The sequence below is a fragment of the Mycteria americana genome, chromosome 19 (assembly GCF_035582795.1).
Source record: "Mycteria americana isolate JAX WOST 10 ecotype Jacksonville Zoo and Gardens chromosome 19, USCA_MyAme_1.0, whole genome shotgun sequence".
Classification (NCBI taxonomy): domain Eukaryota; kingdom Metazoa; phylum Chordata; class Aves; order Ciconiiformes; family Ciconiidae; genus Mycteria; species Mycteria americana.
Window position 1 is genome coordinate 7,801,111 of NC_134383.1, and position 14,279 is coordinate 7,815,389.

General features: G+C 46.6%; 1 protein-coding gene across 1 annotated transcript in view; it reads left to right on the plus strand.

Annotated features, from left to right (window-relative positions):
* The window catches only part of KIRREL3 (kirre like nephrin family adhesion molecule 3), a 343,511-nt gene that overhangs the window by 71,431 nt on the left and 257,801 nt on the right, over positions 1-14,279 (plus strand). The window lies entirely within an intron of this gene.

Sequence of the window (14,279 nt, forward strand, 5' to 3'; positions counted from 1 at the left end):
CTTGTAAGTTGCTTGGGGCAGGGGCTGTCTGCGGGGCAGCAGGGGTCTGGTGTGAGATGACGTGAAGGGTGTCTGACTCCGAGCCCGAGCCCCAACCTGGCACTGGAAAGGAGATGGCCAGAGAAGAAAGTATAGAAACTTTTGCAAGGCTGGAATCAGTTTCCATCCTCTGTACGCTCTTTCTCACTTGCACATTTCTATTATTTTAAGCTTTCAGTGTAGCAAGGGAAGGAAAAAAAAAAAGAAAATCACTTTCCACCTGCAGATGATTATATAAAACACATCACTGCTGTAATGCGAGGTGAGGAATCTGGGATAATAAGAAAAACCTGTAAGGAGGCTCATCATTTTACTTTGCCTACCCACAGTCAGTGGGGAAAGTGATGCATTAGATATTGGTCTGTTCGGTCTTGGTTGATACACCGAGCAACCGAGTTGCCTGGAAAGCTAAATACCTTGTTTGGTCTGCTCTTGACTTCTTATTCTTTTCTCTCTCCACCTAATTTTTTTTTTTTTTTGGGGACTGTGTTATATGAATATCCTTGGCTTAATTTGCATTGCATTAGAGTAAAACATTTTAAATTTCTTCACAGCAGAAGTAAATCTGACAGACTTTATGAAGCCATTATACCTGCAGGTATTTTATACTCTTAAAATACATTTTTGTCAAGCTATCTTAATTATATTATTATATGTACTTTTGAACTCAGATCCACTCTTGGGTGATATATTACACTTCTGACAGTGCAGTCCTAAAAAGCTACAATTTATATCAAAGCTCCATGGCTGAACAAAGATGTATCTATTATGGATTCAGGGGAATTTATTAATTTACTGTTTTGGAACACTTATTCATTGACAAAGCTTGCCAGCTTTAAATTTCTAGCGGGTGATTATTATGTGCAGCATTTACATGGCTTTTGGGGCTGTCGGGATTGCAATTGAGAATACGGGAGAGCAGCTGTAGGCAGTGAGCACAGTCGACTTTGCTTGGCTTTTACCCGGGGTCAAAGTTTACAGCATTATCTCATTCACGTTACGATCCACTTAGGGTCATCACCAGCACCCTTAAGAGGACCTGCTCTGGCAAAAATGTCTTCAGCGAGTACTTAAGCAAAGCTGTTTGGTGCTCGAAATCAATGGGAGTTAAGAATATGCAAGTTAAGTGCTTTGCTGAATCACAAAGCTTGTTTGCAAGAGTGATTTTGCTCACAGAAGTCTGTCCCGTTGGCTGGAGTTGTTTGGGTGTCCCAAGGGTTAGGCATCAGGAGGGGACATGGAGCTGCCTGTGGAGTTGGTCAGCCCCATGACCATAGGCAAAGCCCTTGTTCTTCCCAGGCCTCAGTTTTATCACCCAAAAAAGAGGTTGGTAGTAAATAATTATCAGTAAGTGATCTCCTTGTGGCGGAGGTAGCACATTACCCTGAACCTCATGAATGGTCTTGCTGCAAAGGGAAGCCACGTGCTCATCTTGAATACCGTTGGCTAGCAAAATAGTCCACAGGCTTCATTTCTTGCTGATGTCTGCAAAGAGCTGGACCAGTGACCTGGAGAGGTGAAGGTCCTCTCCATCCTTCCTCTACAAATTCTTCACCAACTCCATGCGGAAGCCAAGGTTTAGTGCTGGCAACAGGAGCATCTCTTTAGGCTCCCTCAGTCTTTTCCCCTCCTATTTAACGGCGAGAGATGTACGGATCAGCAACAGTTCATACACTCATTAAATTGCCTTCAACTTTTCTAGCTGATCAGCTCCGATAGATGGGAGGTCGTTAGCTAAACTGGCAGCAAGGTGAGGGAAACATCTGCCTCCCTTGTCCGCGTTGGCATGTGAGGGTCTTGGCAGCTCCAGAAGAGCTGGTGATGGAGACGCAATGAGCCGGGAGTGTTGTGGTTTTTTTTCAGTGAACCTCCTCCTCCAGCAACTGTTTTCTTCCCGTCTCTCCTCAGATTAAGAAGGCGAAGAGAATTGGAGGAGCAGTGTTAGACTTTCTATTCTGAGCTAGCAATCACTGAAATCCATTCAGAAAGTTTAATTGCTGCAAGTAAAACTTGTAAATACCGACGTGGCATAAAGCACAGTTGAGCAGGCAATTTTCTCCTCTGCCTTCTGAGAATTCAAATGTTGGTTGTTTTTTTGGGGTTTTTTTTTTTTTCCTCCCTATTGTTGTTTTAAAGGTTTGGAATAACACTGATTCTTTTTTTTTTTCCTTTCTTCTTCAAACCCTGTACTTCCCTCCAAAAATGTGTGCCAGCCAGGCTCATTGAAAACGTCTTGGTATTGTCAGAAAAATCAGTTTGACTGCTTCATCTTGTAAAACTTTCAAAGCTAAAAATTAACTGACATTTCCAAGTGAAATGTCATTTTCCTCCAAATAAATAAATAAATCAAATGTTTTGACATTTTTAAAGCACTTTTCCCTTGCAAAAGGGAAAGACGTTCTCTGAATGAAAATTGTGTCAAAACTGACTTTTTTTTTTAATAGAAATTTTGACTTTTATGGATTTCTTTCTGTGAGAAGAAATTCAGTGGCTCGCCCATGGGGTCGGGGTGGCCCCAGGGGCGACTGGTGGTGGGATCCTATGGGGATCCAGTGTGCTGAGGGATTGCAGAAAGTCTTGGCTGATCAACACTACTGAATGGGTATGCATGCCTGGCTGCATATGTATATATATATATATTTTAATTTCTAATCTGTGCTGGCCTGGTTGCTCATTTGGAAGCCTTGAGACAAATTTGCAAAGCAGTTGAGCAATGCTGTGACTTCCTATGGTGGCCAGGGACACGGCATCCAGGGAGGCATCTCTGCTGTTCCACTGGACTGTAGAAAAACTGAAAACGTCTGATGTTTGGGTCAGCTTTGGAAACGGCAGCTCTTTCCCCTCATTTTGTTTTAGCTTGTTACGTGGCAGTTAAGGTGAGGATAAAGAACAGCATCTGAGCTCAAAGCTGGTCTCAACTTAGGCTAGCCTAATTTTCACCCCAAGAGCAGTGCTGGGATGCACGTGAGTGGGTTTAGCTTGCATTCACCCTGTCTCGCTGGATTTAAGACGGCCCACTTACAGACCTGTACAGGGGGTTTTTTATTATTTTTACATCGATTGATGTGCTCCCTGCCTTTAGTGAAAGTGGCATGCCTTGCTGAGTAAAGCAGATCTAAGTGTATTAATTCAGACATGTTGCATGACTCAAGGGGCTCCAGGAAGCAGTGTATCGGAGCACAGGATTAAGGAGGGTGGGCAGAGCTCTCTAACAACAACAAAGTCTCGGAGATGGGATCCCCAGCCATGGGTTAGCAGGGCTGCGGCAGAGGAGCTGCTCCCCTTTGCCTGCAGGTGGGTCGCAGTAGGGCTGGGAGCTGCAAGCCTGAGATGCTTGCTTGCCTCTCGGAGAGATCGAGAATAAACGCATCTGTAGCTGTTTCTCTTGCTTTTGTGTTAGGGAGTTAAATTGACTTTGGTAAATCGCTGCAGTATGTTGTAAATGATGTATGAAAGGGGGAAAAAAAAAATCTCTTCTTGATGTAGGGAAATGTTCTGTGTTGGGGGAAGTTTCTCGCAGATGTTTCCTGTAATGACAGAGCAGGGAAAGCTCTGTCAGAAACCTGACCAGAAACCTTCGACTCAAAAGGGGTGGAAAAAAAAATCCCTCTCTCTTTTTATTACCATCTTGTTTTCTTTTTAATTTCTCTTTTTCCCCCTGGGAACTGCCCTCCCCAAGTATTCATGGGCAACCCATACTTGGGTCAGCCAAACCTTTTCAGATACAACCAGTGGTTTCACCCCAAAGCTACCCTTATTTTCCCTGCTGATGAGATTTTTGGAGGGGGTTTTAAAGCCTTTTTCCCTTCTGGTTTTTGTTGGGGTTTTGGGTTGTTTTGGGTTTTTTTTGCAAGGCCATGTAGTTCCTATGCCTGCAACGCCTTCCCTCTTGCCTTTCTGGGATGGTGTGCAAGCGGCTGAGCCCAGAGAGCCGGGGGGACGGTGTCAACAGCCTTTGCTGCAAAGCAGAGGGGAATCGTCAGCGACCACGGTGGGGAAGAGTAGTAGTCATATATTTAAATTACAGTCGGGGAGATTTAGCTTGAGCATCTGGAAAATCCTTTTCTTAGTGAGGAGAGCGAAGCCCTGGGACAGATTACGTGGGGAGAATGTGAGCCCTCTGTCCCTGGAGGGTTTTAGGGCAGCTTAGACACACATCAGCTGTTTTTATTGGAGGCACAGTTCCTCCTGGTCCTGGAGAAATGCAGAATAAGAAAAGTGGCTTGAGAGGGCCCGGAGGGATCCTGTAACCCATCTGTCTTGCTCCAAGTCCTGTGTTACGCAGCACTGGAGTGGCTTTATCAAGGATCAGAGACCACCAGAGGTCTCATCTGCAGGAGGAGGTTTCTGTGGCTGGTGGAGATGCTCATTTGGGACGCTGGTGAAAAGATGCCTAACTGTTTTGCCAGGCAGGTGCTGTTATTTCTTGCATGAGTCCCAACTAGTGCCCATGAAAGTCCCTCCGCTGCTTTTTTAAGGACAACTTTTGAGGTTGGACTCTTGTGCCAAAGGGATGGAGTCTGTCCCGCTGTGCGATGCAGTAACAGCAGCGAGCCAATAGACTGACTGATGTTTGTGTCTTGTCTGAATTGCAGCTTGGTATATAAAGTCTTTATATCTCCACGCACTTCTAATTGACAGCAACAATCTTTCTTGCTTCCTGTCTTCTTGAGTTGTTGCCTTTCTGCAGTCTTGGGTGTTCCTGCCTCGGACTGACTGCTTGCCAGCAGCAGCTGAAATATTTTTCCCGTGCAATCTGTATCTGCCACGGGTGTCAGCACTGGAGGTTGTCCTCCCTCTTGTAACTTGGTTGTACAAAAAGTGACCCTCTGGGCTGCTCTTGGGCCCAGCAGTTGAGGTCAGCGTAGAAAGATACAGGCTGAGCAGTGAACTGCAGACCAACATCTAGGTGGGTGATGTTGCAAGCTGTTGATTTTGGGTGCTGGCAACCTCAGTTTAGGAACGTACAACTGGTTTCTGCATCCGGCTTCTATCTCCCTCCCTCCCTCGTCTGTCTGTGTCCTCCTTCCAGCAGCACCCAGCGGTGGGTTGGCCAGCGCCTGCATTTCAGCAACCCTTTAGCAGTTGCTTCAGAAAAAAGGAAAGGGCTTTGAATATTCCTTGGCTGGGATTCAGATCATCTGAGATTGACCAAAGTGCGAGCTGAAGCCCAGACACAGCCTCAGGCCCGCGGTGAAAACCTGCTATTTTGGGAGGCGAATGAATGCAAGGGGCTATTGGTTATCTGTCAGTGCAGGCGAGCCGGTAAATGAGAGGTAGTCAATGACATAAGAGATGTCAGGTTTTATTTCCAGTAAGAGCCGGTGAAGCTGGGAAAATTGCTCATTAATGCTTTATTGATATTCATGTTACTGTTGAAGAAGTCTGGGGTGGGAGGTGGAGGGGGGGGTCCATGCCCATGTTAATGGGGCCAGGCTGAAAATAGGTTCTTTTATGCCTGGGCAAAGGGTATGCACTGACCACGGGAGGTTTGACTGTGTCAGTCTCTCTAAATAGAGAACAGATCAGTTCTCTGGCTGAGCCAAAAGCTTTGGAGGAAAAAACTAATAACGCAGGTCAAACTGCGCCAGAAGCATTGGAGTACTCTTCCCCCCCCCCCCCCACAAAGCAAAATTTAAAGCAGATTGTTGTAAAACTATGCAAAATGTTCATCTGTGGGTTTTGGGACTATTTAACCCTCATGTTTGCTTTAGCATTCTGTTTTTAGAGTAATTTGAATTTAAAATGCTCTATCAAAAGGAATTTATTTCTAAAATGTCAAATTACTTTATTTCAGAAGTGCTGACGCTAAAATGTTTGGATTCTAAAAAACAAAGCAAACTTCATTAGTTGTTTGGCATTGTTGACATTCACAACTGGTTTTTGTGTCTCTCAAACTCCTTACCCCATGCGTTTTCTATATCCTGACCAGTTTTGTAGCTGGGAATCAGGCTGAGCACTGTAGCTCCGTAGGGAAAGACCCCAAACCAAGCAATTCCCAGCACAGTCGCAGCTCCCGGGGCTCGCTGGAAATCTGATTTGCTGTGCCTGGTGCTCATCCCCTGCACACCTACCCTCCCCAGCGTGCTTTTGTAGTGCCCTTAATGTCAGGGATGAGAAATAAAGCAAATTATGCATGTTTGGGAGTGTAGCATTTTCTTTGGGATCAGACAGGATTAGGATAAAACTCTGTCTGCCTCAGTTTACCTGTGCACTAAAGCAGGAATCACGGTGCTTTTCCCTGCTATGAGATAAATGATTCAAAGGCTTCAAGCTAGGCTGCCAAAATCACTTCCCAAGCCCTTCCCAGTTTGCTCTGGCTTTGCAGAAAGCCTTGTGCCTTGCTGGAGCAGCGAGTTCATGCGGGAGCCTCACCGGCGGGAAAGCCAGCACCACTCTGCATCTGCGCTGTGCTTGGCCACCACTCTGCATCTGCGCTGTGCTTGGCCGGAGCAAACCTGCAATAACTCGATAATTGAGATAGTTTAGAAGGTAAAATATCTCCTGGTATCATGTTTAATAAAGCTCTGCTTCTCATCTGTCGTCAAGCAGCCTAATTTCCTGGGCTGCAGATCAGCAGCAGGGAGGCAGCCGATTGCCAAAGCCCTGTTGGTGCAGCATATCCATCTTGGAGGTCCACCGTGCATAATTCCCCTGTTTTTCAGAGATCTGGCTTTTTTTTTTTGTTCTTTTTGTTGTTCAGATGTGTATTTGCAGGCACAGAGAGTGTTTGATCAGGGTGGGATTTGTGGAAGGGCAGGATGTAACATCCTGAAGCCTGAGCTCGACCCAAGACTCCTTGCTGAACCATGAACCGCTCATTTTGGATGTTCCTCTAAGCTCAATATGTTCTCTGGTTTCCTGCATTCAGTCTGATCCTTCTGTCTGCTGGGACTTTGTCTTAAATGGAGCATTGGGCATCCCACAGTTGTTAAGAAGCTTATCCTTGTTGTTCCTGGCATATAAAAGCAGAATTGCTCTTCTCGCTTTATAGGTAGAGAAAATTTTCCCCGGTGATGCCTCCTGCCAGTCTGCTTTCCCCAGGCATGCAGGCTTCCCATTAAAGCTGTCCTTCCAGGAGCAATTTCTGGTAAAGGGCTGGGTATTCCCTTTTTGTAAGACATCTGGTGGGGCACCCAGCAAGATGGAGAGCTGCTTGCAAATACCTTCCCCCTGCCCCATACGAAGAGAGGGGACTAATTAATGTTTATAGGTGCTGAGGTGGTGAAAGATGCTCCAGTCAGTGTTATGGCATGGCTGCTCCTAGATCTAAGCGGAGCATAAGGTCGTGGAAGCAGTAACATGCAGGGTATCACTCTCTGTTGTTTTAGAGTCCTTTTCATCACCGGAAGGTTGGTTTGGTTGAAAGTTGATTAAACTTGCAGGGAAAGATAGTGATGTATGCCAAACCAGTCCTCCCAATCACTTTGTAACCACGGTGTGAATTAAGGCTGATTAAAATCAAGGGAAGGCTGTCTTCTGCCTGGTGTGGTTTATTTGGATCGGGCTGTGGGGAGCATCCCTCTCTGCTTCTGCTCCACTGGGTCCCTGGCTGCCAGACAGTGATGGGAGAGGAGGGCATGGGCCAAAACACAGGAGCATGGCAGTTATTATTCTAAATGAAAAGCATCTCTTCTCATTAAAGCTGAAAATTATGGTCCGCAGATAACACTGATGGTGGTTCATGGAATCAATAAAACCCCAGTTTGTTTTGAAAGCCAAGTTGCCGATATGCCAAAATACATATTTTGCAAATTACTTAATTTACATTTGAAAAGATCAAACCTTATTTCTTCTGAAAGCCGAGAGGTGGGGTGGGGGAAGCGCCATGCACACAGCAATTTAAATCTCCTTTTTGCTACTCTGCAAGATACATAATTTGATTGAAATTGATAGCAGTTGAGAAACTATTTTCTTTTGTGTTGTGGTTTTTTTTTTTTCTTTTAAAACAACAACAGTGCAGGGAGGCTGATGGTCTAAGTTATCATGGAGTTTTTACTAATTCTGAAGCAGCCATAGCTAATTTTTCGGAGTGATATTTCTAGTTATGCAGGGTGTCTTCATTTGCTGCGTCTGTCTTTTGGAGGTGTGATGGTCATCTGCACTCTTGGGGATGCTCATGGCTTCTGGCTCAAGTTCTTTACTCTCTCCTAGAAACTTTGTTGACGCTGGAAATGCAGGATATAAGAGCCTCTCACTTGCAGCAGAAACGCACGCTGGCAGGAGCGCTGCGACATGAAATCATTAAGACCTGCTCAGCAGAGCTGAGGTAGAGCTGCAGGCTTGGATGGGGACCCAACATGCTGAGCCTGTTGATTGCCCAGAAAGAAGCGGTGGTCTGAAGAAAATAGCCCTGGCGTCCCCCTTCGGCAGTGTTTCCTTAAGCACCGATCTTCCTTGCACGGCGCTGGTAAATGCTTCCTTCCCGCGGGATCAGGTTCAGCACTGCTCGCTGTAGTGTTTCAATGGGTGGCTTGACAAGGGTGAAGGCTGGTCCCGAAGATGTTCAGGAAGTCTGCTAAACTAAACCTGCTGCAAGCTCCTGCTGCAGCTCTGCTCCTCCATAAAAACCTGGAAATGTCCCTTTCCTCGTTAGGCTGCATGATAGTTTACCTGCTAGGTGCCTGCTCCCTCCCGATAGATGCCCGTGGCATGCACGCACCCTTCTGCCCTGTGCCTCCCCACCGGGGACTTTTCTTTTTTTCATAACCAGCCTCCCTACCCACTTGAAAAATAAAGATGTATGACTCCCACTTGAGGAGAATAGATTGTTTTCGATTGCTGTTCATCTATTATTTTAGAAAGTAAAATGAATAAAACTTATGCAGGTCACAGACATTAAAGAGCGTTTTTATATCAGTTTGGGAGCACTTGTCAGCTTTGATTTATTAAGTAAAGTTCCCAGACTGGCTACTAGTATGTGTTGTCAGTCTCTTGATAATGGATAGACCTCACAGCTGAGTGCTCTGTGATTAGACTTCTCAACTATATATTTTTAAATAAAGGCATCGCTTTTTTGGGTTTGCTCATTTCCCTCTCTTAGGCGATTTCATTCATCTTCCCTTGCCCTCCCTCCCTCTGCTGTAAATTTGCTTTTGTTGGAAGCTAGGATGCATCTTTAAGGGTTTTTTTTTGTTTTCCCCCTCCCAAGCTTGCTCCCAACTTAGCTTGATTGATTAAATGTCATGGGGGGACAAAACTGGATAAGCAGAAGCTATCTAAACAGCTTTCCAGAGAGACCCATTGCACACGCTGCTCCTCCACACGCTGCTCTGTTACTACAACTGCATCAGCATTTTTACTATCAAACTGCTCTTCCTCGGGGCTTAGGGATGGAAATTACCGGCGCTGCACGGAGGGGTGGCTGACGGAGCCCACGAGCTCTCCAAAGAGAGCTCTCCACCGCTACCAGCCCTGGTACCTCCTCTGTAAGGTTGCTGAGAGTTAACAGGCAATATGAAGCCTTGTATGCCTGATGAAGAGTGACACGCAGGAAAGTTCAGAGGCACGGTTGTATCTCTGCTAACCACAACAATTTGTTTTCCCTTTGGAGGATGGACCTGCGCTGCCAGGCTGAGCTCAAATCCTACTGCTTGCTTACAGGAGCCTCTCCTAGGGTGTCTCAGCAGCTGCTCGGTCACAAAGGGCAGGGGATTTGCAGTGCTTGCTCTGAGCTGCTGTTACCAGGCACGTGCTGTGATCTTCTCATAGGGACGGCAGCAAATGGGTACTGAAGAGAGGTATCCTGGGCAAAAATCCCCAGCTAGAATTTTAATTACGCTTTCATAAAGAACTGAGCTGGAACGAGGATGCGATTGTTTCCCCAGGGGCTGAAGGAGCACTGGGGCTAATTCATTAGTGTGGAATTGAAGTAGCGCAGGTGGGAGGCCACCAAGTACCTTCGGTAAATGAGTCTTGCAGATCCTTCAGGAAGGGCAAAACTCGACGACTTCCCCAGGACGCTGGGCTGAGACAGCGGCCTCTGGTTTTGTTATCCAGAGGCCACTGTCTTCAATGGAGAATGCACTGAAAGGAAGAAAAAAATACCCAATTGCACCAATTTCGTAAGCCTTTTTGCTCTCGTACGACTCCAAAACTTGCTTTTGATTTAAAGGTTAAGATCTGACAAGCCAACAGACCTTAAAGAAAGATTGTTTCTTCCCCCTGTCTTTTCCTCCCAGTTTCTTTCAAAATTTGAACGATGAGAACATCTGTATGGGGAGGGTGGGAAGAATTCATTTGGGAAGCGCTTTCTGCTGCCCCTCCACTGCTGTTTCAGGACATGGTGGTTGGACGAAGACTTGGTTTCCCCGGTCTGCATCAGCCTCTGTTCCCTCCTGTAGCAAAATCCCTGCCCGTTGATAAGGGGATGAGTGACCCCATGGGTGAAGGGTAGGTGGGATGAGGAAGAGGAGTGCGAAGAAAGGACAGTGCAGGGTTTGAAGGTGTGGTTTTGGAAGGGCAAGCGATGTGTCTGTGGTGATTTGATGTGATGGTTTACCTCAGGGTGCTGGTCCCCTCTCTGGAGCTGGGGTATGTTTGTAGCAATGTCTTTCGCAGTTCATTAAGTGTCTCTGTGTTGCTGTTGCTCAGCCTGAAATGGCATTAGTTGCTTTGCACGTTCCAGTGCCACTGCCATTATCTCCTAATAACACATGCATTAATTATTAAGCCAGCTTGCTTATTCTATACCTTTAAATGATAACCCTGCCATACGTGCTTGCTTAATATATGCAACCCTAGTGTGCTTTGAAATGGCTCATTAGGGGTGTTTTTAGCTTGTCCCTACTGACTGTTGTTTCTTAAACTGCCACAGTGCCAGGCAGGTGGGAATATCACCGACAAATAAATGCTGGAGGCTCACATGCTAGTGAAGTACCTGCTGTTGGGAAAGGTGGTTTTGCCATCGGAGAGAGGGATCGGCTACCAGACCCTCTGCAGGTACAAAGTGAAGGGTCTCCACTGAGATGGGGTGGCAGGCTGGGGCCAGCCAAACTCCCTTGGTGTCGGCAGACCTAGATGGGGAGCACCCACCGAGTCCCGTTGGCAAGCCCCAACCTTGGTGTTGGTGGAAGAAGCTCTTCTTCCAGCCCTCGGCATCAGTAGCTCATTTCATCGTGCCCACCTTTGGCTCGATGAGAAGGTCCCTGGCCAGGCTCATCAATGATGGTGCTTGGTGTTGAGAGATGGTGCTGTGTTTTAGGTGGGAGCTGGGCTGACCTCTCCCAGAGCTATTTCACATGTGCCTGAGGGCTAACAGCTTCAGCCCTTAATGTTTTAAAACCAACATGAATGCGGGTAAACCCCTCCATATCCTACAGCAGAATCCATCTAACTGGGTCCTTTATTCCTTCTTTTTTTTTTCCCCTCCCCAAATAAAATTGGCTGCGCTTTCTCCAAGGTACCAGGTAAAACCCCAGAGCAATTCTCCCTTGGTCATTTCCCAAGAATGTATAAAATAACATTCCCCTGCAGTGGGACTGACTATCCTGTTTCCCCATGCCAGTGGCAGGTTGATGGCTCCGTGATGGTTTTCTTGCCAGCTGAACATTGCAAGTTGGTTTTTGTCCTCTGCATGCCCATGTGCATCCTTGGAGCCTTATGGGGAATTCGTGGGCTATTAGGAGGAGTTAAGAACTCCAGGTTAAAGACAGTGAGGGAATGTAGATGTGTGCTAGAAAATAATAGTAAATGAAAGCTACTGTCTGGACCCCCATCCCTCTTGTTTCCTGCACAACTCCTGCTGGAGCACCAGATGGGGTTTAATCAGGACCGCCACAGTGCCGGAGGGATATTATTAAGAGACATCTCGTTCTGGATGAGAGAAGATTATCCAGGGTTTATTTCCAGCTGATAACACTCTGCCCTTCCATAACACCTTTTATCTAAGGATCTCGGAGCTCTTTACAGACTTCAGTTAATTAAGCTTCACATTGCCCCCTGGTGTCGTGGGTGAGACCAGGGCTAAGCGTTGGCGGAGGAGCAATTAGGAGGGATCTGGCTCTGGCAGGGAGATAAGATAGATGATCTCCTGGTTCTTTTTTGCTATCTTATTTGCATGTTTATCTCCCCTGTGCAGTTGAGAAAAGTGAACCCCGAGGTTGCACCACCTGCCCAAAGTCCTCATTCGGTGCCGCACCAGCCTAAAAGCCCGTGGGTCCCCTTTTCCAGCCCTGCAACATGCTGGATGCAGAAATACATCCGTGGTGCATGATGCTGACTCTGCCCTCAAAGTCTCCCTCTTCTCCTTTCCCAGCGTTGGTTTTCCATCGGGCTTCACGCCTTGGCTCTGCTCGACTTTCCACCGAGTTTCCTTCCTGCAAACCCTATCTCAAAGTCTTCCTTTGGTAGAAAATAACAAAAAAACCCCAACCCTTGCAGGCCTCTAGAAAAAGAGCTTTTGCTGCCTCTCCCTACAGGGCCAGATTTCTCAATAGTGATTTCTCTTGAGAATAGCTGGGCCTGAGGTTTCCTTCCCCTCCTCTTTTCTTTTCTTTACTTTCCCCTAACTAAAAATCAGGAAGCTCTAAAATCCTCTTTGAAGTAACACTGTATGAAGAGGATTTATCCCTGTCCACTTAAATATTCATGACAGCTTGCATTTCTGTTCAAAAAGACACTTGTTTATTTAGATAAGATTTAATTTATTCATAATTTACCTAAATTTGCAGGAGCGTGCATGTACATTTTAGCTTATAAGCAGCGTAATACATAAAACATTACTGAGGCATGCAAATTACACAAATACAGCATTTGAGACTGCCTGCTTGTTTTAGGCAGATAACTAATTTCTTACCCTGAGTAGAGACACAAACACAATTGCATGGGCTTGTTGCCTGGGATTCGGCGACTCTGAATTATGCTTCCCGTAATGGAAGAGGCACAGCTTTTCAGCAGGGCTGTGGTAGAGCCCACTTTTCTTGGAGCGTGAACCGTAGTAAAGCCAAAGCCCTTTCCTGGCAGCTTTTTTGCAGTCATCTTCCCGGGGGCTCGATTCAGGTTTGCTGAAGTCTCTTGAGTTACTATTTGTTTCCCAGGTTGTTTCCCTAGGATTTGTAGCAAGCGCGTCCTCTCACCAGTGCCTGGGGGCATGATGGAGCGAGTAGACATCCCCGCTCCACGCCATCGATCCAGCAGTGTGGGATCTGCTCTTGCTGTGCATCGACCTCGTTCGCATGCACAGTGGAGTCGCTTGCCCCTAATTAATCTCTGCATCCCTCAGGGCGATACGGCCACTTGTTGCTTTCCTTAGGGCAGCCGCATAGCCCAAACCCATCCCATTTTCCACTTGCTTCCAGATAATAATCACTCAAATTAGCATCCCCGGAATGTGCTAGGCCCTGGAAATGGGGTTTGGCTTCCTCCCAAATCTCAACCACCACGTGCCATAAGGACAGCAGCGCAAGGGCTGAGGGCTGGAGACACAGCGGGGTTTTTTGGGCTATGCATTTGACACTGGCTTAGCACCGTGAGGACTCTCAGCACTGTTAAAAATTGTTTCTAACAGGTCCTAGTCAGGAAGTAGATGTTTGCAGTTGTATATATGAAATCTAGGTATGTGCATATGAAATCTGTAGAAGGAGATATCTCAAGGACTTGAATATTGTGCAAATCTCCCTGCGTACAGCTGCATTACCCCACAACCTGTTACTAAGATTGCCTGCTGCTTCCCATAAGATTCTGCTTTCCCTTGCCTGTAACCATGCCAAGCTGTAACTGTTTGGGCTGAAATTTCCATGGCCAGATGTCCTCCCCAGGCTTGCAGGCTTTCTTTTTTTGTTCTGCGGGGAGGGATGGAAGAGGAGAGAGGGGGACAGCAGAGCTGTTTGGTGCTTTGGGTTTTTCCTCTCTGAAATTGTAGCCGATGTTTTTGATCATTTCCAAGATCGAGTCTAATGGGGAAAATACATCTTCCCTGGTTTTGCCCGCTGCAAAAACGACCTATGAGTAGCTCCAGAGGCTGAGCACTTCAGGACGGGGACTGCTGCTTTTGGTGGGGTTATGACAATTCCTCTCTAACCTTGCAAAAACCCTTGCACCTTGGGAAAAAAAAAAATCTCTTCCATGTGTTGGGCATGGGGTTGAGTGTGTGATGCACTGCAGGTTGATCAAGTAGGATAGAAACTGGCTGGATCTGCCTGGGAAGTCCCTCCTGAGGAAGCAGTTTGGCCGTGTCCCATGCGTCCCTTGTCCTCACAGCCTTAAGGCTGCCAAGTAAACCACAGCAGGGTCTGCCTTTT